Here is a 20,990-nt window from a genome sequence, read left to right on the forward strand (position 1 = left end):
AGAAAAGTGTAAACCAGAATTTATAGAAGTGTTTGCATGCAAAAATAAAACATATACAGAATCTCAAAAAGTCTTGCAGAAAACACCATCAACCAAAAAAATCTAACGAAAAATTCGAAAGCACCCTATCAATGTTCTTCACACTAATTGCTATTAGGAGTAGGACAATTAGGAAAGTACTAATTAACATAAAAAATCCAAAGAGTCGGTTGAAACCCAGTAATCAAGTCGGTTGTATTATAGGTAAGTGTTGCACAAAACACTGTGAAGCAAACAGAGTATAGATCATACTTTCATGTCCAATTAAAAAAATTACGAAGCTGGGACGTCAAAGCTTAATAGATTTACCAAGAAAAAGAAATTAGCATTTTCCTTGTTTGACATGCCAATGGCTTTCTATCCCAAACAAAGATTTTCACAGAGTCCTCTGTCCCAAATAAAAACACTTAGAACACAATGTCTTTGAGACCCAACTATGACGTTTGAAAATGCCCAAGACTATATTATGGATTCTAATAGATAATATAGGTAGCACAACATATACATTTTTAATCTGTAAACTCAATCTTTGGAAGCAAAGGGCTCTCATTATTTCTCCAGCTACTGGATTAAAGAATGTTACCCAAAATTTTGACCACAACAAATAACTTCAAATCATACTCACTGTACAGATTTTAAACAAACACAACTGATGTTCATTATTTTGGCTACAAATGCATATTCAAATCTAAATACTATAAACGACAATGAAAAATTAAAGAGGAAAGAAACAAAATAATGACCAGACCATATCACTGGTAGACTTCTTCATCTTTTTGCTTCTCTCGCAAATCACTTCATCTTTTTGGTTGTCATTCATCTGCTGCTTAAAACAATTGCCTACATATCCGGAAGAAGAAATAATTAGCACAAATTATAAAAAGGAAAACAGACAAATAAGAACAGATGGAACATTATTTTTATTATTTATGTCCTATTAATTACATGTTGCCCCAAATATTTAGATATGAATTAATAGTGATTCTTTTGATCTTATCTTTTTTTTTTTTTTTTGATCTTATCTTTATTGGGCTAAAAAGAAAAAACGGAATTTAGATGGGCAATAGCATCTAATATGTTGATGCAAATATATATAATTTTCAAAGATCGAGGCTTTGGTATCTCTGTTAGGATGAAGGAGCCATCTTTAATATCTTCATCGATCCAAACCACTCTTTGATACTATGATAAACATGTTTTCCATGATAATTATTATGAAAAACATAGGTTCTACTGTTCACGTAGAGTTGCTTACAATTATTTATATATGAGATATATGTATGATACAGCATATATATGTGTGTGTGTGTAGTGAATGTATACACAGGAATCATATGGCATATGAACTTGAGCTTCAAGTAGTACTGGTTCAATGATTATTGTTAAGCTAGTCATGAGTAATGTGTATAACTATATGGTGATAGCAATAATCTGATCACATGCAATTTTTGGGAGACTCGATCATAATGATAGCTGTAGAGTTAATTGGACAAATTGACTATAATATAATTGGATCATGCACAGATTTACTGAATCAAATTCACATGCTTTTGCTTTTAAACAGTCCAGTATTCCAGCTTTGTGGCAGGCAACTGCATAATTATATGTTTGATCAAGAGGATTGATCTGAATGCCATATATGCCCCACCAATTCTACCTCATTTCTCCATAATTCTACTTAGGGATTTTGTCCATTTACCCCATTTCTAGGGATTTTTTTCCCACTTACCCCATTAAGTTTTTTTAATTCTCTCTTACCCAATACACTCTAAGGGTGTCTTCCCTAATACCTTTTTTTTTGTTTATATTTTTTTTTAATACCATTTTACCCTCACCCCCTTGTTACTTAGAGAGAGAGAGAGAAAAACTAGAAGAGAGAGAAACCATGGGAGACTTCGCCGGAGCCCGTCACCGGCCGCCACCGGATTCCGGCCAACTTTCGCCGGAATCCGGTCACCGGTCATCAGTCGCCGGATTTCGGTCACCTACTGCCGCCCACCGGAATTTGCTGAAAATCTTACTGGAAAGTTTTTTTGCCCCCAATAGACATCTATTGCCCCCTAGTAGATGGGCAATAAACCTCTATTGCCCCCCAATAGACGTCTATTACCCTCCAATAGACGACTATCAGCCATGTATTGCCCCCCAATAGATGACTATCAACCATGTATTGCCCCCAATAGGACTTTCAGTTGCCAGAATGGGAACTAATCTCCCTAAATTTAGACAAATAAAACTTTGATTACAGAAAAAAAAAAAAAAACAAGGAGATTACATCAATTCAAAACGTCTATTGCCCCCCAATAGCCGTCTATTGCCCCCCAATAAAACTTTCGATAACCAAAATGAGAACTAATCTAAGCAGAGAAATACACCCAGGAGGAGCAGATTCTCAACATCATTAGCCACTTTCTCCCACAGATGAGAGAAAAGGAGAAAATTGAAAACAGAGGAAGTCCTCAAGTGGGAGCAAAATGAAGCAGAAACGAAACAAATTGAACTAACAAAGAAATGAAAGACAGAAGCATCGACTACTGATGGATTGTAACACAGAATCATTTCAAATTCTTACAGTCAAAAGCATCAAAATGCAAAAACAAAATAATCATTTCATATTGGATAGTGCAAACCCTATAACAAGCAATCAAACCAGAAATGCAATTGAATCTGAATCGGATGTGAAGAGTGGCTCAACTGAATCTGGATCGGATGTGAAGAGTGCGTCAGAAAACATGAGCATCTCCTCCACTGTGAGCATCGGAAATAGCAGATAGTAGAATGATTGGGTCAGAGTTCGCCGGTACGGTGACGACGTCGACGGACGCCGATTTCGCCTTCGCCTTCAACGACAATAACTTCTCTAACCGGTTGATCCGGATCAAGATCATGGTCGGCTGTTCGAGGAAGCTGAGATCCCCGTCGTCCTCAACATCTCCTCCGTCTTCTCCTTCTCGAGCCTCAGAGCCAAAGGAAGAACAAGGCCGCCGAATCCATCGTTGATCAGAATAAACTCGTCCCCGGCGCCATGATCTCCGGCGGAGACAGCGTTTTCCGAGGTGTGGTGAAGGCGGCGGAGGAGCGAGTTCGATCTCTGGGAGGCGCTGATGATGTCGTTTTCGTCGATTTCCGGGAGGACCAACTCCTTCTTGCTCCACGGCGATGGCGGCATAGCCAATAGCGATGGGGAGGGAGGGGGCCGGCGTCATGGGCATCGTGCTGGAGAGAGAGAGAGAGAGAGAGAGAGAGAGAGAGAGAGAGAGAGAGAGAGAGAGAGAGAGAGAGAGAGAGAGAGAGTGGCATTCTGTAGTTTATTAATTAAGGTGAGGGTAAAATTGTCATTTTAATTTAAATTGGGTTAGTGAGAGTAAAAATCTGTTGCTGGGGTAAGTGGGATAACTTTGGCTCATTTTTGGGCTTTTGGTCAAAGACCCTTCTACTTAAATATGTAGAGCTAATTACTGTTCTAAAAAGGTTGCTATTGCCAACACCACAGATTTTAGAGCATCTCCAACAATAGAGTCAAAAGTTAAAGTCATTTGCAAAATTTGGCTCTCCTAGTGTCATCCCTATTCATTCATATTTTGCATCTCCAACTATCTTTAGTCAAAAGCCAAAGCCATAGCATAAATTCATCACATGCTGCTGGCCCCACCTCAATTAATGTCTCACCACATATGGCTTTCGTTCTACAATGTGTAGTCATTTTGACTCCCCTTTTAGCTCAAAAACCAAAATGACTCTATCTTTGCTATTGTTGGAGATGGTGGATTTTGATTGGGAGAGCCATTTTGGCTTTTGACTCCATGGTTGGAGTTGCTCTTATAACTAAACCCAAAGTTTTACAACCAGTTTTCACCTGATCGATCACACCCCAATTAAGTTTTGAGTAATTACTGGTCCTTTTTCAGCTCAACTGATATAAACCCAAAAAAAGGGGTAAAAATATGCATCTTAATTCTCAAGGCATTGGTGTGTATATATATAGAACTTTGCTCAGGTGCGGATATCCGCACCGAAGCAAAAAGGTATGGATTTCCCATTTTTTCTCACTTTCCGATCATAATTTCACATCTTAACCGTTCAATTTTTAGTTCCTAATGTATAGATCATCCTTACAAAATTTTAGCCAAATTGATGATTATTAAGGCATCCAAAACTGCAATTTACATGAACGAACCGAATCTGTCGAACCGGAACCGTTCGTGTTTATAATGGTAAATTGCAGTTTTGGATGCCTTAACGATCATCAAATTGGCTGAAAATTTGCAGAAGTGATATATACATTAGGACCTAAAAACTGAACGGCTAAGATGTGAAAATATGATCGGAAAGTGGGGAAAAACGGGATATCCGCACCGAAACAAAAAGTGCGGACGTCCGCACCCAAGAAGGGCTACACACACACACACACATCCTATCCAGAGCGATGCCTCGCTCTGAAATTTCAGAGCAAGATTAGGGTTTAGGGTCACTTTTCGGTCGCATTTCCACATCTCGACCGTTCAGTTTTTAGCTTCTAATGTATAGATCATCTATTCAAAATTTCAACCAAATTGATGGTCGTTAAGGCATTGATAATTGCCTTAAAGCTAGTACGGTTTAGGTTGGACATATTCAGTTCATCCACTGGTTAAAGTGAGTTAGATACCTTAAAGATCATCAATTTGGCTGAAATTTTGCATGGATGATCTATACATTAGTACCTAAAAACTGAATGGTCGAGATGTGGATATGAGACCAAAAAGTGACCCTAAACCCTAACCTTGCTTTGAAATTTCAAAGCGAGGCTTCACTCTGGATAAAATCTGCACATAGCTATTATAACCTTTAATTTCCAACAAAAGTACAGCACACACACACATATCACTATCTTTGAAAACATATTCTCAACGTAGACCTTGTTTCAACACATTAATCTATAATGGTTCCAACACATTAACTTATTCTCAGGGTAGTCCTAGCCCTTGTAGCAGAGTAGCTTAATCTGAAGACACCTATAAACTAATCTGATCTGCTACACCTTGCACTTCAGAAATTCCACAAAACAAAACTAAGACAAAAGAAATAGCAAAACAAAACAAATTCAGACCCTCAATGAAGCTCTAAGCTCTCAATTATATGGCATAAAAATATAATCTTTCCCTTTCTATAAACCCAACTTTCAAACTTTCTCTTACCAAAACACCCAATTCAGATCCTGAAGTATTGTGACAAACAATCCACTCACACACAGCAATCAAACCCAAAACAGACCAATTGAATGAAAACCCAACAAACTGTTTCCACAACCAAATGAAAATCTGAGAGATGAAGAATCAAAGTTTGGGAAGTTTTGCTCACCTAGGTTTTGGTCAAACCCCAGAAGTCTACAGCCTCATGGGGATTTCCACTTTCTCAACTCCTTCCCACTTGAGGAGGCAAACAATACTACAAACAAATCAAAACAAAAATTGAAGCTTTAAACAATTAATCTAAAGTAAAAAAATGAATCAACTAAAAACAGAGGAAAAGGGAAAAAAATTGCCTCGGTGTTTTGCGCCTATTACCACAAAGAAGACATGTCACTTAATTGCTCATGGCCTCATCAACCTTTGAAGAACACCTGCGACCATCATGGACGAATTTAATCAAGAAACCCAGATATCTACATAACTTGAAAATCTGGACAGAAATTGAACACAACAGCACATGTAAATCCAAAAACCACCCAACAAAGAAACCGTAAATCAAAGAAACACAGACACAATCATGACATGCAACATCAGAAATGGAATTACCCGCAAATCGGTTGCAAATAATGTTGCCGAAAATCCTCAAATGCAAATAAAAACCCACTCTTGCAATTGGTGAATGATAAGCACTTATCCTCTCATAAACAAAAATAACCTACTAGATTAAACATCATGTTACCAATATATCAAAATCCACATCATAACCGCACTAAATACACAGATCAGTACATCAAATAGCTCAAAAAGACATGAACAAAACTCACCAGTGATCAAATGTATGGCAGAAGAAAACCGCTTCAAAAAGACAACCTCATAACTTTAAGTTGGACCAGCATATATCAAGGGGTCACTTTCTCTTTGATGACGTATAATTATAGATCTACCCAGCTAAGACCATGAACATGTAATGCTCTGTGCTTATAACACAATTGCAAGTGCAAGCATACGCGTCAGTAAGTACATATTTTGAAACAATAAACCTTAAACGTAAATAAAGCCAAAAAAAAAAAAAAAGTTTCTTCTGCATATAAACAATTAACAAACATATATACAACTTATGAACAACCGAGTCAAAACAATTTGAACTTGAAAAACAAAGACAGAATAATCAATTAAATTCCAATCAATCAATTAAACCAGAACAAAACTGAACAATCAATGGTTTTTTTGTTTTTGCATTAAGATTTATGTTATGATAAAATTCACACAATTCACCTTGCTAATCCTCCCAAACATAGGTATAAAATTCCCCCAAATTTACATGTAACCTTGCTCCGACACCTTTTTTTAAATCCCAAGCTCTCTCTTTGCTCTTCAGTCCTCACCGTAGAGACCCTTTACTAATACTCAATCAGCCAAGAAGAACAAAATCATGCTTTCCCCAATACCCACTTACTCTCCTGTGACTGTTTCATCCTTAACTGTCACTTAACTCATGAGCTTCAATTGTACTACCCCCAGTATTTGTTCATACCCTTGAATTCAATCCAAAACTCCTTCTCTGTACTTTTAACATGTTTTCCACACATACCCATGACACCATCAACACCATTGATCCCAAAATAGGTCCCAAAAACATGCAAACACAAAAAACCCAAAAATCCAATGCATAACACCATCGAAACTATCTCCAAACTGAGAGAGAAAAAAGAAAAAGAAAAAACAGCAACAGATAACTCACCTTAAAGAACCTACTTCTGATAACCAGCTTTGAAGTCGAGTCTCCCTTGATGAAGCACCACTAAGCAACATCCTCACAAATCACATTCACCCAACCCTCTAACAAACTCAATTTCACAACCGTCAACTCCTGCATCACCGAAAGCTCAAATCAATCACATACAACCAACAAACAAACCCTAAATCGAAGGAAAACAAACATGATGAGGACATGCAGAACCTATTGTCCGCAATTCTCTCCCTCTCTTTCACTCTATCAACAAAACACAGATCTCAGCCAAGAACGAAGAGAGAGAGAAAGGATGGTGTATATCAGCTCAGCACATTTTATACCCAGGTCAAACAACAAAGCACAATTAAACTAACAGACGAAGGACACTATCTACCTCTCGGTGGAGTGAGGTATCATAGACACTATAGCACTGCGAACCACCCTAGGTGTCGAAGCAAGAAAAACACACACTGAGCAACAACCCAGCTGTCCAAGAAAATGAATTCCCTTCACTCTCTCTCTCTTTCTCTATCTACCTCTGTGTGAAGCGAAGAAGAAAGACACAGGAGATCTAACCAGGCAGATAGGTGTCAGGCAAGAGAGATGACGCAGGGACAAAATAGTCTTTTTAGCCATGATCGGTTAGGCTTTAGCAGGCACTGTTCATAAGCCGATGAATAGTGCGTTGAGAATTAGTATATAGTAAATGTACTAGAAAAATTGCCCGTTCTCTGCTGCGGGATTTACTATTATCAATGAATTGCTTGGAAAACTAATTATTTCTATACATAAGAATATTATTGATTTTGTAATGTTATATTGTACAAAAGGTTTGGTTTGGTTTGGTTTATAATTTGGTCTGGTGTGAAATTTTTTGGTAATGGTGGAGAAATTTAGGTAAGCTACCTTTTGAGGTCAGACACACTTTACCTAAATTTTTCCATTACAATGAATAAATCCAAACCAAACTCGGTGCTTCAGAACTTTTTAATGGATGGCTACAGTGTGTTGTCAGACCTGCAATTCAATTAATTATTTGCATAAGTAAATACATAATAAAGTTGTAATGTATTTGAATCTCAAGCAAATACATAATAGAATTAGAGAGATCATATGTGAAATAGGTAAATAGAATAGTATTTGTGTTGAAGACATACTTGAATATAGTAGCATTTGAAAGCATAAATTTGTTGTTATTTCTGGCGAATCTGGGAGAGAAGGAAAATTAGCAATATTAATATATTGGCGATAAAGTGTATAATATGAATTGTTATCAAGAAATAAGAAGTAAATCAACATGTTAGGCTTCTTCAAATGAAAAAGGATTCACAGAAGGTACCTTCAACCGGTAGCTATAACCCTTGAGTTTAAGCTCACCAGCAAATTGAACTTCATTGTTCCTATGTCTTCACTGCAGAAAATTAAACCAATCAAAGCAATTAACAAAGAACACTTATAACCAGACATAACTACAATAAGCAGAAGTTGCAAAAGAGTGATAAAGGAATTATATCTTTGTGAAGTTTGGAATTACACTTAATTTCGTTCTTGAACAGATAGCCATTCTTATCATACCTTAATTCGATCATTGTTTATACCATGAGAGTTGGCCTCAAGGAGGTTCTCTAGTGATCTTGCTTTTCTGTTCCGAAGTCTACCTGTTTCTTTCATGGCACGTTTACTTACTTTGAATGGAAATAATCATGAATCGGAGACAACTGGAATGGGAGAAGAAAGGAATCGGTATTGATTCCGGAGGAGTTGATTCCTAAACCCATTTCCCCCCTTCGGAATCAAATTCCTGAGTATTTAGGAATCGATTCCTTATAAAGAGGTGAGACCTACACCCATTCTGATTCATTCATGTGTTAGTAAACGCAGGAATACTTTTACCCGGAATCATTCAAATTCCTTTATGTGTTAGTAAACGTAGGAATAAATTTACCCCGTAATCATTTCCTCCCATTCCAAGTAAGTAAACATGTCCTCAATAAGTCAGCCAACCTTCTTTTCTCATCATCCACCTCAGGGCTAGCTGTCCCTAGCCTTTCTTCCCTCAATTTCATCATTCAACCTGGGTATAATGAAAACAGAAAAACATCTAGAATCACTGAATCAGTACATCTTTTGACTCAATAGTGGTAAAACATCTCTGGTCAATTAACAGTCGTATACCTTCCAAAAGTAAATGTAATTGTAAGATGAAAATATAAGTAAATAGGTAAATGCAAGCAACCCAAAAACCTAAATCTTATGAATCTAACGCAACTCATTTTACAAAATTACACATACCTAGTGGAGAGCTTGAAAGGAAGTTCACCATTGAATCATGGAAGAGACTTATTCAATGTGCCACAATGAACTGCATTTGTCCACAATTGTTCACACACAACTAAGCCTACCTCAATAATAGCCTGGGAGTTTTGCCCCTCTTTATATAATGCAGGGCAACATGAAAATTACATAAGCATACTATTAAGGGTGTTTCACACACTACATGATATGGGGTGTGCAAATATGCAAAATATACGTTGTAGTTTAGGCGCGTTGGAAGTGTATGTTTACTTAAAAGACTATTACATGCTAGGTAATAGACTATTAATGTTATCCAATGCAATTTGATATAGTTGAGACAAATTGCATATTCACTTATAAATGAAAGGAAAGATACATACCAAACCATATAGCAATTATGTGTGTGTGGATCATACCCAAGAAAATTTCTTTAAAGATGAATATACGACATAACCTTCTGCTCCCCTCCTTTCACCTGGAACATATGCATCGGAAAGAATAACTTGTAAAAAATAAAACATTTGGTAACAAACATTAGACTTTTGATTCCCATAAGCAAATTTAGACCAATATAATGGAGAAGGATGAGCTATCTCTGGTTCAACAGAATCAATTATCTCATGACTTTCAAACACGTTACTGATTTTGAGCTTTTAAAAGTAGTTATTAACTCACTTATCTTTAAGCTTCTAATATCACCATTACCTCCTTTAGCTTTTTATCTTCTATTGTGCTAAAATAGTCAAGGTGAATAACAGTCTGCTAATCCTGAACATGTTCACCATCGTGAATTGCATTTTTCCATTCTTCCACCTTACCATCCGCCCATTGTTGTTCAAATTGAGTTTCAACCTGCCACAGAACCACCATAATTTAAATATTTTGAAATCCATGCCAAGCATTTGAAGAAAGTGATTCATTTAGTTACATATAAACCCTTGCTGAAATAAAGATCAGTGTAAACCTACAGCTTCAATCAAGGTTGGTAGAATAAAGCAATATACTGTTTGCTTATGGGATTCAAAAAGCTAGCTTCTTTATCATAATATTAGCCCCAAAAATGTAAAGACATTAGCTATATATCAAAATTAGTTTCAGCATGTTTTAAAAGTATATATACCTGAAACAATCCAGTTCATTATCCAGCAATACTCAAATGAAGAAATTCAACAATGTTATGAATATTAAAGAAAGCAAGAAAGATGGGCAAGTAGCAACCCTTGTTTCCAGTCCAAACCTCTCCCTAATAATGTAAAAAAAAAGAGGGGGGGGGGGGAAGGGGAATGGAAGTAGGGTATTGGAGTTAATTATCTGTCCAATTGGAAAACCTACTTGTTGATTGGGAATGATAATACTCATAACAACAGCTGGGGTTTGCAGTTTACCCCAGTTTCTTCCCCACAGTAAGATTGAAGTCTATATACAATTATTCGTTATTAATTATGAAGCAATAGCAGCAATAATTTTCCCTTTTTTCTCTGTCTGCATTTCTTCTGCAACCTTTATTTTCAATTTAGCTTTCTTGTCCTCTCCACTTTGGCACATAATCAAGTCAGCAAGGTGGCAATCTTATGGTGCAGAAACTACGCCGATTTCAAAGTTTGCATTCAAAACAGAACATACCACCCAAAAACCATCATAAACACCGTACCTAAACCAAAATTTTCTTTTTACTGTTTACGGCATCAAATATACCCGGCCACCTACAGTCAAATCAGGGTTCTTAGCAAGAAAAGATTTGTCAGAAACCAACAATGATTAAAATGACTCAGAAAAGTACTTACCAATAGTCTCTCTTTTTCTTCCTACAAACAAAGTTTAAATCTTTTTACAACAAAAGCTTATAAACTACACAAAAATACTCATAAAGTCATTTAACACAATCAACAACAAACTAATCAAATGCGTACAAAAATCAAATTCATAAAAAAAAAAAAAAAACTTGCTGAAAGAAATAGAGTTAACCTTCCAGGCTGCCCATCTTTCTGATCTCAGAGGAATCTCTCCACCCAGATTATTAACATTCAAACAAAAGCCAGTGAAGCTGCACAAATTGGCAAAAGGAATTGTGAGATAAATCTTGTTCTCTTTAAAGTGAATACAAAATATACTGATAGATTCTTTTCGAATAAACCATATATGAGGTTGAGATGATTACCTTGCGCTACTTCTCTTGAACTGATGCATATGATTGTCCAAAATATAAGAATCATGAGGGGTTTCCTTTCTGCACAGAATAGAAGCCAATATTACTCTCATCGATACCAGCTAGAAGTATAGGTGCAGAAAGTATTATTGAACCATGTTGTCCTGTACAATGATCAGATATGCTCATCAAATAAAGTATGAGAGCTAATGGAAATAGAAGGAAGCAAGTGTGAAAAGCCAAAATAAATGAATGAATGGAAGACAATGTGCATGGCAAAGAAGCACCCGAACTAATTGCTCAAACTATTGGAGCTGAGACAGAAAAGAAATTGGATTCAAATACTAACTTGCAAAAACCCCCATTACTCGTTTGTGACATCAACTAAAATACAATGCATAAAACTTACTTGTTGAACAACTCAACCCTGTAGTCCATCTCCTTTTTTGCCATACCAAAAATCTGCACACAATTATTTAAAAAGCATTAGTTCCAGGGCAACAACTGAATAGCAAAAGAGTACCAATCCATCTGTAAGTAGGCCTCATCAAAAAGCCCGCGGATCAAGTGGGCCGATGGAGGCCCGCCGGCCTGCAGGGCTTTTGGCCCAGCCCGGCCCGTCAAAAAACCCGCAAAAGCCCGCCTTGGTGGGCCGATGGAGGCCCGCAAAAAAGCCCGCAAAATATTATATATATATATATATGTGTGTGTGTGTGTGTGTGTGTGTTTATAAATATATATATATATATATATATATATATATATATATAGACACATATAGATATATATTTGTGTGTGTGTTTATATAGATATATATATATATATATATATATCAATATATCATATATGTGTGTGTGTGTTTATATATATATATATATATATATATAGAGATAGGAACGCGTTCGAAAGAGGACGTCCGCACTTTAACGCAGCTCGGCTCGGGGTGCTACGGAGCGGCGGAGCTTGCCGGACGGACGCCACGGGTCAGACGGACGGGTCTGCAGTCGGTGGAGTCGCCGGCGACGTGGTTGCAGCCTTGGCCAGAAACTTGCAGTTGCAGGTGAGCTCGCTGCCCAGAAACCTGCAACTCTGACCTCCTCCAACCTCGAACGCTGCCCAGAACCGTCCACCAAGCCTCCGGCCTCCGTCCGCCAAGCCCCGAGCCGCCGTCACAGCCTGAAACGCCGCCGCTGCGTCGCCGTCCGCACTTTAGCCAAGTGCGGACGTCCGCTTCAGAACCCGCCCCTATAGAGATATATATATATATATATGTGTGTGTGTGTGTGTGTGTTTATATATATATATATATATATATATATAGATATATAGAGAGAGATATAGAAATATATATCAATATATGTGTGTGTGTTTATATATATATATATTAATATATATGTGTGTGTGTATAGAGATATATATATATATATATATATGTGTGTGTGTGTGTGTGTGTGTGTGTGTGGAAGTTCTTATACTATTATACTTCTATATAAAATATGTGCATATATATATATATATATATATATATATATTCTACATATCGGTTGACCAATCCGATCAAATTCGAAAATATAGTGAAATTGGCTAAATTTTTTACCACACTCATAATTTATTGTAATAAACTCATCCAACGGTCGGTTTTTCCATTTTCTTTGAATTGATAGGGGTTGCTCTTTGGAGTGTATGATATATAAATATAGGTTTATAAGAGTAACTACGTTTGATCTAGTTGATCGAATTCGAAACGAGAACCAAATTGGCTGGATTTTCTACAACCACCATAAAACATTACAATCTCTCCATCGAGCGGTTGGTTTCTCCGAATTCATTTTCTACTTCATGGTTGCTTTAGAATGAACCTAAACAATTTAAATGCAATGTATAAGTCATACAACTATAGGAATAAAATTGGTATAGACCAATGTGTTTGTAATTAAAATTAATTTTTTTTTATCTTATGTCCGCGCACATCCATTGATGGAATATATACAAACGTGATGTGAAAAAATAAGCACGTTTCGCAGTTGTCACGGCATCGGTCAACCAATAAAACATATAAGTGACTACGGTTGACCAATCCGATCGGATTCGAAAATATGGTGAAATTGGCTAAATTTTTTACCACACTCATAATTTATTGTAATAAACTCATCCAACGGTCGGTTTTTCCATTTTCTTTGAATTGATAGGGGTTTCTCTTTGGAGTGTATGATATATAAATATAGATTTATATAAGTAATTACGTTTGATCTAGTTGATCGAATTCGAAACAATAACCAAATTGGCTGGATTTTCTACAACCACCATAAAACATTACAATCTCTCCATCGAGCGGTTGGTTTCTCCGAATTCATTTTCTACTTCATGGTTGCTTTAGAATAAACCTAAACAATTTAAATGCAATGTATAAGTCATACTACTTTAGGAATAAAATTGGTACAGACCAATGTGTTTGTAATTAAAATTAATTTTTTTTATCTTATGTCCACGCACATCCATTGATGGAATATATATAAACGTGATGTGAAAAAATAAGCACGTTTCGCGGTTGTCACGGCATCGGTCAACCAATAAAACATATAAGTGACTACGGTTGACCAATCCAATCGGATTCGAAAATATGGTGAAATTGGCTAAATTTTTTACCACACTCATAATTTATTGTAATAAATTCATCCAACGGTCGGTTTTTCCATTTTCTTTGAATTGATAGGGGTTGCTCTTTGGAGTGTATGATATATAAATATAGGTTTATAAGAGTAACTACGTTTGACCTAGTTGATCGAATTCGAAACGTGAACCAAATTGGCTGGATTTTCTACAACCACCATAAAACATTACAATCTCTCCATCAAGCGGTTGGTTTCTCCGAATTCATTTTCCACTTCATGGTTGCTTTAGAATGAACCTAAACAATTTAAATGCAATGTATAAGTCATATAACTTTAGGAATAAAATTGGTATAGTCCAATGTGTTTGTAATTAAAATTAATTTTTTTTTTTATCTTATGTCCACGCACATCCATCGATGGAATATATACAAACGTGATGTGAAAAAATAAGCACGTTTCGCGGTTGCCACGTCATCGGTCAACCAATAAAACATATAAGTGACTACGGTTGACCAATCCGATCGGATTCAAAAATATGGTGAAATTGGCTAAATTTTTTACCACACTCATAATTTATTGTAATAAACTCATCCAACGGTCGGTTTCTCATTTTCTTTGAATTTCTATATGTAGCTCTTTGGAGTGTATGATGTATAAATATAGATTTATAAAAAATTAGTGTCTTTAAAAATTTATTTATCAACAAATTAGTATCTATATATAAATATAGATTTTTTTTGGTACAATATAGTTATATAGATTGTTATCTTTGGTTGTATTTGATCATTATCCATTGAATTTCCAAAGCTTGATTAAAAAAAAAATACTTGTGTCTTTAAATATTTATTTATAAATAAAGCCCGCAAGGCCCGGCCCGGCCCAAAAAAACCCGCAAGGCCAAGCCCGGCTCGGCCCGAAAAAGCCCGCAAGGCCCGCTTTATATGGACGGGCTTGGATCCTTTGATTTTAAATAAAGCCCGGCCCGGCCCAGCCCGCAATTATTTAAAAATATAGCAAGGCCCGGCCCGGCCCAAGCCCGCTATGAATGGGCCCGGCCCGTTGACGACCCCTATCTGTAAGAGTAAAAATAAACCATGTTGTCACCTACTAAACTCTCAGGAAATACCTTTGTTTCATTAAGATCAAACACTCCACTGATCAATACAACCATATGCCAAAATTGATTGCACCAAATCGACAGAAAACAGAGGTTCCAAATACCCACTAAGAATTTCAATGACCAAATCCCAAAACTTTCCCAAAATCCTATCTTTGACACACCTGAACTCTTTCTCACATTGAAGCATGTACAAAGGAAAAGCAATGAAGAAAAGGGTATTTACCTGTTCCTTGTCCAAACCCACTGGAATCTGATGTTATAAAGCTTCAGGTGATGGAAATTCTGTCATCCGGTAAGGGCTATTCCACACTTAAGTCACGTTTTATTTCTCCACTGTAACTCCCAGCTCTCATTTTGGCTGCCTCAATGAGTCTTCTACCAATAACTCATGAGTAACTTGCAGTAGAGAAAGAGCATTCAACTTATACAGAACAGAAGATTATTCTTGTCTAGAGAACAAAAATGGAAGACCAAAGCATGTTGAATCCCTTATTCAAATCAGTGTAGTCCATATGCATGTCATAAAGAAATTTAGTGCAGCTTCTGCAGTGGAGCTGAAATCAATCACAAATGAGGCAAACCATAAAAAGTCTCATTCTTTCAATTATGACTTACAAAGCAGGCATATTTGAATTAACTCAAACCTAAACATAGTAGGTATGGGTGTGTATCAGTGTGTGTAATTGAATAGGTATATGTAAAGAGTGATTACATGCTTGTTTTTTCTTCTAACACGGTCATTGAACAAATGAGGTAGATATGCAGGATATAGTTAGTGTTGATGCATTTAAGAGATATCATATATTTTCATCAACTATCATACAAAGCTGGTTTAAAACCTTGTTCTCAAACTTTCAATGAAGTGATGAAATATTCTGCATGCATATATATAGACCACTACACAATAATTCATTCTTCACACTATCATTCTCAACTTACAGCATCCTAAGTAAACAAAAAGCATTATTCAAAAGAAGTTCAATGCAATTACATCAGTTCATAGAGATGAGATGAATGACTTAAGTAGATACTTGTTTTCACAATGAGCACCAAGATTGATAAAAAGACAAAGCAAACAATACATTGACTAAAGATAACAGGAAAAGAAACTATCCATACCTTCAGGCTTGATGTTCAAAAGCCCATATCCAGGTTGTAAGATGTAACTCTCCTTAAAGCATTTCCTGCATAAAAAATATAATTACAGATAGAAGGAAAAGAAAAAGGTAAAAGAAACAAAACTGGAAGCTGTAACCCATCTTGTGGGGAACAATTGCAGCCCAATTTATCTGGAAACTCAGTGTGATCAGAAGCTTGGTGACAAAAAGATGTCAATTAATTAAACAGTAATAAGTATGCATGATATTTTAAGTATGTATGTGGTTCAAAATATTAATAAAAAAGGAAAACAACATCAAAACCCAGAACCACATAGATCCTTATTCACGAGAATTGGCATGAAGTCTAAACTTCCTTGGGAGCCCTATTTTTCTTATTTAGGAAATGCGTGATATTCATCCATTGGCATATTAATCTTATGCCTAACACAAAGTCTCGGCTTAATTAAGATACTTCGAATATCAATAACCCTTCTTTACAATACAAAGCTTACAACTATCAACTGATGCAATTTAGAGTGAACCTAAACAATTTCCATCATTTACTGAAACCATAATCAAATTCTTAGCATCCAAATCAATTTATAAACAACTCCACAATTGCATATCAATTTTATGTCAATGTTCTGGGACAACCAAACTAACATGCCACTGGGAATGATTCCCAATTATAATCATAAGACATAATTGAATGATCACAGTCCAATACAATTCTACTATAGTTGATATTGATTTCCAAAAATCAACTAACCATATATAGCAAAAAGCTATAACTGTAGAAACCAATTCTCAACAACTCTACTACTTGCATATCAAATCAAATGAAACTCCAGAGCACTACCTTTTTCTTTTTCTTTGAGAATCCATGAAAATTAAAGCATAATCCATAGGGATGACAGGAAAAAAATAAATAGAAAATATGCAAGTGGGAAACAAAATTCAGTTAAATGGGAATGGGAAAGGAAAGAGCAGAGAGCAACGGTTATCAGGAACCAAAAACATTAGTTGTTTGTTCAAGATACCTGCAAAATATAGAGAAAAAACCCTATCAAATTGGGGATCATAGCTGAAAGCAAAGTAAAAAAAAAATGGAAAACCACATATACCTGAGCATCAGTCTTAGAACAACAAAATCATCCCCAGTCTCACTGAAATCAAGCTTCAAATTGAAGGCCTGCTCTAAAGCCCAGTTGATTTTGGGATCCATATTCTCATACGGGTCTCATCCTCCCAATAGTTGATATCGAAATGACAAAAGATGCTGATCAGAAAACAATAAATCAAACCCAAATTCACATATCTAAAGTGAACAATCAAAAACAAACACACTACAAAAACTTTACTTTTCCTTGTTTGAAACACACTACAATCAAACCCAGAAACAATTTCAATCAGAAAATTTAAGATCAAAAAAATACTTTCCACTTGTTTTCTCTCAAGCAAGCAAAAGTTTTTGGTCTCTCTTCTGCTTCTTTTCCTTCTTCCCCCATCCTATTCTTCCTCTCTTTTTCTATGTGCCTGACGAACAACAAAATCCCAAAAGAAAAAGAAATTTCATCAGGTCCAATATGAAATAGAAACCCAAACTCTATCAAGCTTTGATCGATAACCAAACCTGATAATCCGGAAGATTGAACGTCGTCAAGAAGAACCCAAACTCTATCCAGCTTTGATCGATCAGTAAACCCCATAATTTGGCTCAGCAAATATTACTGTAGATAGACGCCTCTCTCCGTGTAGATAGAGACTTCTAGATTTACACAGGGAAGATCGAATACGAATCGTAGATGCCAACAAACAGTATCACCTCCTTCGCTATCTCTCAATCTCTCCACCTCTCTGCGCAGCGAAGACATGATAGTAGACCAGGTGTCGAGAAGAAAGACGCGGGAGTTTTGAGGCGGTAGACAGGTGTTGGGAAACAGAGACCAAGCAGGGACAAAATCTTTTTTTCATCCATGACCGGCTCGGCTAGAGCCTTAACTCTACTATCTGTCAGCTCAGCATATCAACAGGTGGCAGGGGAAGTAGTAAAATCCGGGTCAGGCAGCGGGGGCAAAAGCGGAAGTACACTGTTCATAAGGAGCTGCTTAGGAACAGTAACCCACCTTTAGTATATAGTCAATGTGCAGCAATTATCACACTATAGTTCATGACATTTTTTTGTTTATATTATATTGAATGACGCAAGTCTTTCCCTTGAGTCTTATTACTTATGAATATCTCAAAGTGAATCGGTGTCAAATTTGCATTTCCAGATTTTATGAATGGAAAAAAGATGGTTCCAAGAAGCAGCCTTACTATGTCCATTTTAAGGATGCTCGGCGTCTTCTGTTTGCTGCTCTTTATGATTCGTGGGAGAATTCTGAAGGTAGTTAATGTACAAACATTCTGTTATTAAACCCTCCTCCCAAAACCACAACTGCTGTTAGTTTGTTTTTGCTTTTATTTCTGTATATCATTGAATTAAGTTGATCTGAAAAATGTTAGCAGTGAATATCTGGTATGATATTGTTCTCATCTAGGTACTAATTTGTATACTAAACGCGAGCCTGCAGGTGAGAAACTTTACACCTTCACTATCATTACAACTTCTTCATCTTCAGCTTTGGGTGGCTCCATGATGAGTCCTGCTTGTTCTTTTTCATTTATGTTTCTCTGTGTTCTATTACAGTATGCATTAGCTATAGCTTATGCATTGCTTGCTTAATTTTTATTTTATGTGTAAGGTTACTGGCAGGTGTTACTACCAGTACATTTTCTAGTTTCAGTTGTTTGACTTGTTATATGTTTAGTCCTTGTTAAGAGTGTGAAATGTGATCCTTCCTTCCATTCTCACCTTATACTCTTAACATGTTTATTAATTTTTTTCCACTATAGACAGGATGCTAGTTATTTTGGGTGATAAGGAATCTATTGATACATGGCTAAATGATTCTTCATCTTCCTATTTTGATAAGTTACTTAAACCATATGAAGGGTCTGATTTGGTAAGTAATTCTTGAACTTCTAAAAGGAGAGACGGAAACTACTATCTATTGGATGCTAATTTCTTTAATCACCAGGTATGGTACCCGGTAACACCAGCAACGGGTAACGTGTCTCTTTTTTTTTTTTTTTTTTTTTTTGAATTATAGGTAAGGTGTCTTTTAATGGGCCAGAGTGCAGCAATGAGGTGCGACAGTTACTGGTTTTCTTTTACACATGATGTGCATCATTTGGTAATGGGAAGAATTTAAACCCAATAATTTTAACCTGGATCTCCTAGTCAGAGTAAATGCAAAATTTTGACTTGCAGCCTTGAATGTGATCGAGAAATGATTTTTCACTTGTGCTTTTCCTTAAGTCGGTTCTCCTTTAGGAAGTTTCCATGACAAGATAAAGTTATTAAGATGGTTTTATTGAGAACTTTCTTATAAACCAAATTTTGCTGTACCATTCCTTGTTAAAGTTGTTAAAGACTGGCTTTTAGTACCTTTGCACTCGCATCATGATGCATTGCTTGGTATACAAAACAGTGACTGTGCTTTCTGTAGGGTAAGATTTTCTTAATACATCAAGTTTTCATGGTTTGTAAAGTCTCTTGGTTGTCAATTCAGAGATCTGGAATTGAATCATGTCTTCATTAGGGTTTGGGAGGGTATTTGAGTTACCTTCTTTGGTAGCAACAAGGTATTGGAGGTGAGGTAGTGCCACATCAGGATAACTCATTTCTTTATACTGAACCACAAACTTGCACATGTATGTGGCTGACCTTGGAAGATGCAACAGTAGTAAATGGCTGCCTTTGGGCTATTCCTGGCTCTCAAAAGGGTAGCGTTCTCCTTCCGCACCTCTGCTTCCTTCTATATCTCCTTCCCTAACGACATCTTTGTCTATTTTGACATTTCTGCTTGATGTGTTTGGTGTAATCAAGTTTTCCTCTGATCTGTCTTTATCTGGAATGCAGATGGCCTTGTTAGATGGTTTATTAGAGGTGAAGATGGTGTGACCTTTGATCGGCCTTCCCCTGCGTATGATCAAAAGATTTTGTGCCTATTGAAGTCAAAGCTGGGTCTTTAATTATTATTCATGGTGATCTTATTCATCAAAGGTCAGTTACATTGTTTCTGTTGATCCTTTGAGAAATACATGTGATTTGTCTCCTTTGCTGGATGGTCTGAAAGGACTCTATTTGCCTTTTTCCTGTCAAATCCTTGGACTACAGTTTTGAGAACCAGTCTTTGAAGTCAAGGCCTGCGTAAAGCTTGCATGTGGTGGATACAGATGGCTGCAAATGGGCTCTAGATAATTGGTAAATTTTACATCGATAATTTCTAAGCTTTACATCTTGTTTCAGGAGTGACTTGTACAATATATATTTTCTGGTTTCTCTAGCTTTGAAGTATGAATCCAAACTATGAACTTTTGTGAATCAGAGAAATTGCCGAGTGTACCAGTATCGAATGTGTTAAGAATAAGTGAAGGGTAGTTATTGTGAGGAAGCATTTTATCTGTTTGTAATTATCTTCTCTTGGATGTTTGAAGTTCATGTGTTTGAATTTGTGGTGTTGGTCGACCCACCTTCTAACCTTTCAGAAACTATCATATAAGGCCTTCTCCAACCCATGGGAGTAAAGGGCTAAAGGGCCAAAAAATAACCTAAATGGTGTCCAACCCATGAGGGGGAGGGCTAAAGGGCCAAATCTGAGGGGCAAAGGGCAACCCAAAGGAGCAAAAATAGCTCTTTGGTTAGCCTTTTAGCCCTATAAAGAAAT

At 36.5% G+C, this 20,990-nt stretch overlaps 3 long non-coding RNA genes across 6 annotated transcripts; 1 reads left to right on the forward strand and 2 right to left on the reverse strand.

Moving 5' to 3' along the window:
• Window positions 1–5,589: 5,589 nt before the first annotated feature.
• LOC112170210 lies at window positions 5,590–6,072 on the reverse strand. The gene is made up of 3 exons (XR_002925030.2): window positions 6,035–6,072; window positions 5,817–5,925; window positions 5,590–5,641 (listed from the first exon to the last, which is right to left on the reverse strand). It is a non-coding gene; the product is annotated as an uncharacterized LOC112170210 (long non-coding RNA).
• Window positions 6,073–11,229: 5,157 nt separating this feature from the next.
• Window positions 11,230–18,226, reverse strand: LOC112173972. Of its 4 annotated transcripts, XR_005801199.1 has the most exons (7): window positions 17,849–18,226; window positions 17,340–17,751; window positions 16,235–16,299; window positions 15,339–15,669; window positions 11,793–11,845; window positions 11,396–11,464; window positions 11,267–11,281 (listed from the first exon to the last, which is right to left on the reverse strand). It is a non-coding gene; the product is annotated as an uncharacterized LOC112173972 (long non-coding RNA). The 4 variants fall into 4 exon arrangements; XR_005801198.1 differs by having other exon boundaries at window positions 11,230–11,464; window positions 17,849–18,225; XR_005801197.1 differs by lacking the exons at window positions 11,267–11,281; window positions 11,396–11,464 and having other exon boundaries at window positions 11,496–11,845; window positions 17,849–18,224.
• A 1,469-nt stretch (window positions 18,227–19,695) lies between these two features.
• On the forward strand, window positions 19,696–20,713 carry LOC121049783. Its single transcript, XR_005801331.1, has 4 exons — window positions 19,696–19,770; window positions 19,863–20,046; window positions 20,183–20,326; window positions 20,441–20,713. It is a non-coding gene; the product is annotated as an uncharacterized LOC121049783 (long non-coding RNA).
• The last annotated feature ends 277 nt before the right edge of the window (window positions 20,714–20,990 follow it).

The sequence above is a fragment of the Rosa chinensis genome, chromosome 6 (genome assembly GCF_002994745.2).
Source record: "Rosa chinensis cultivar Old Blush chromosome 6, RchiOBHm-V2, whole genome shotgun sequence".
NCBI classification, from domain to species: Eukaryota; Viridiplantae; Streptophyta; class Magnoliopsida; order Rosales; family Rosaceae; genus Rosa; species Rosa chinensis.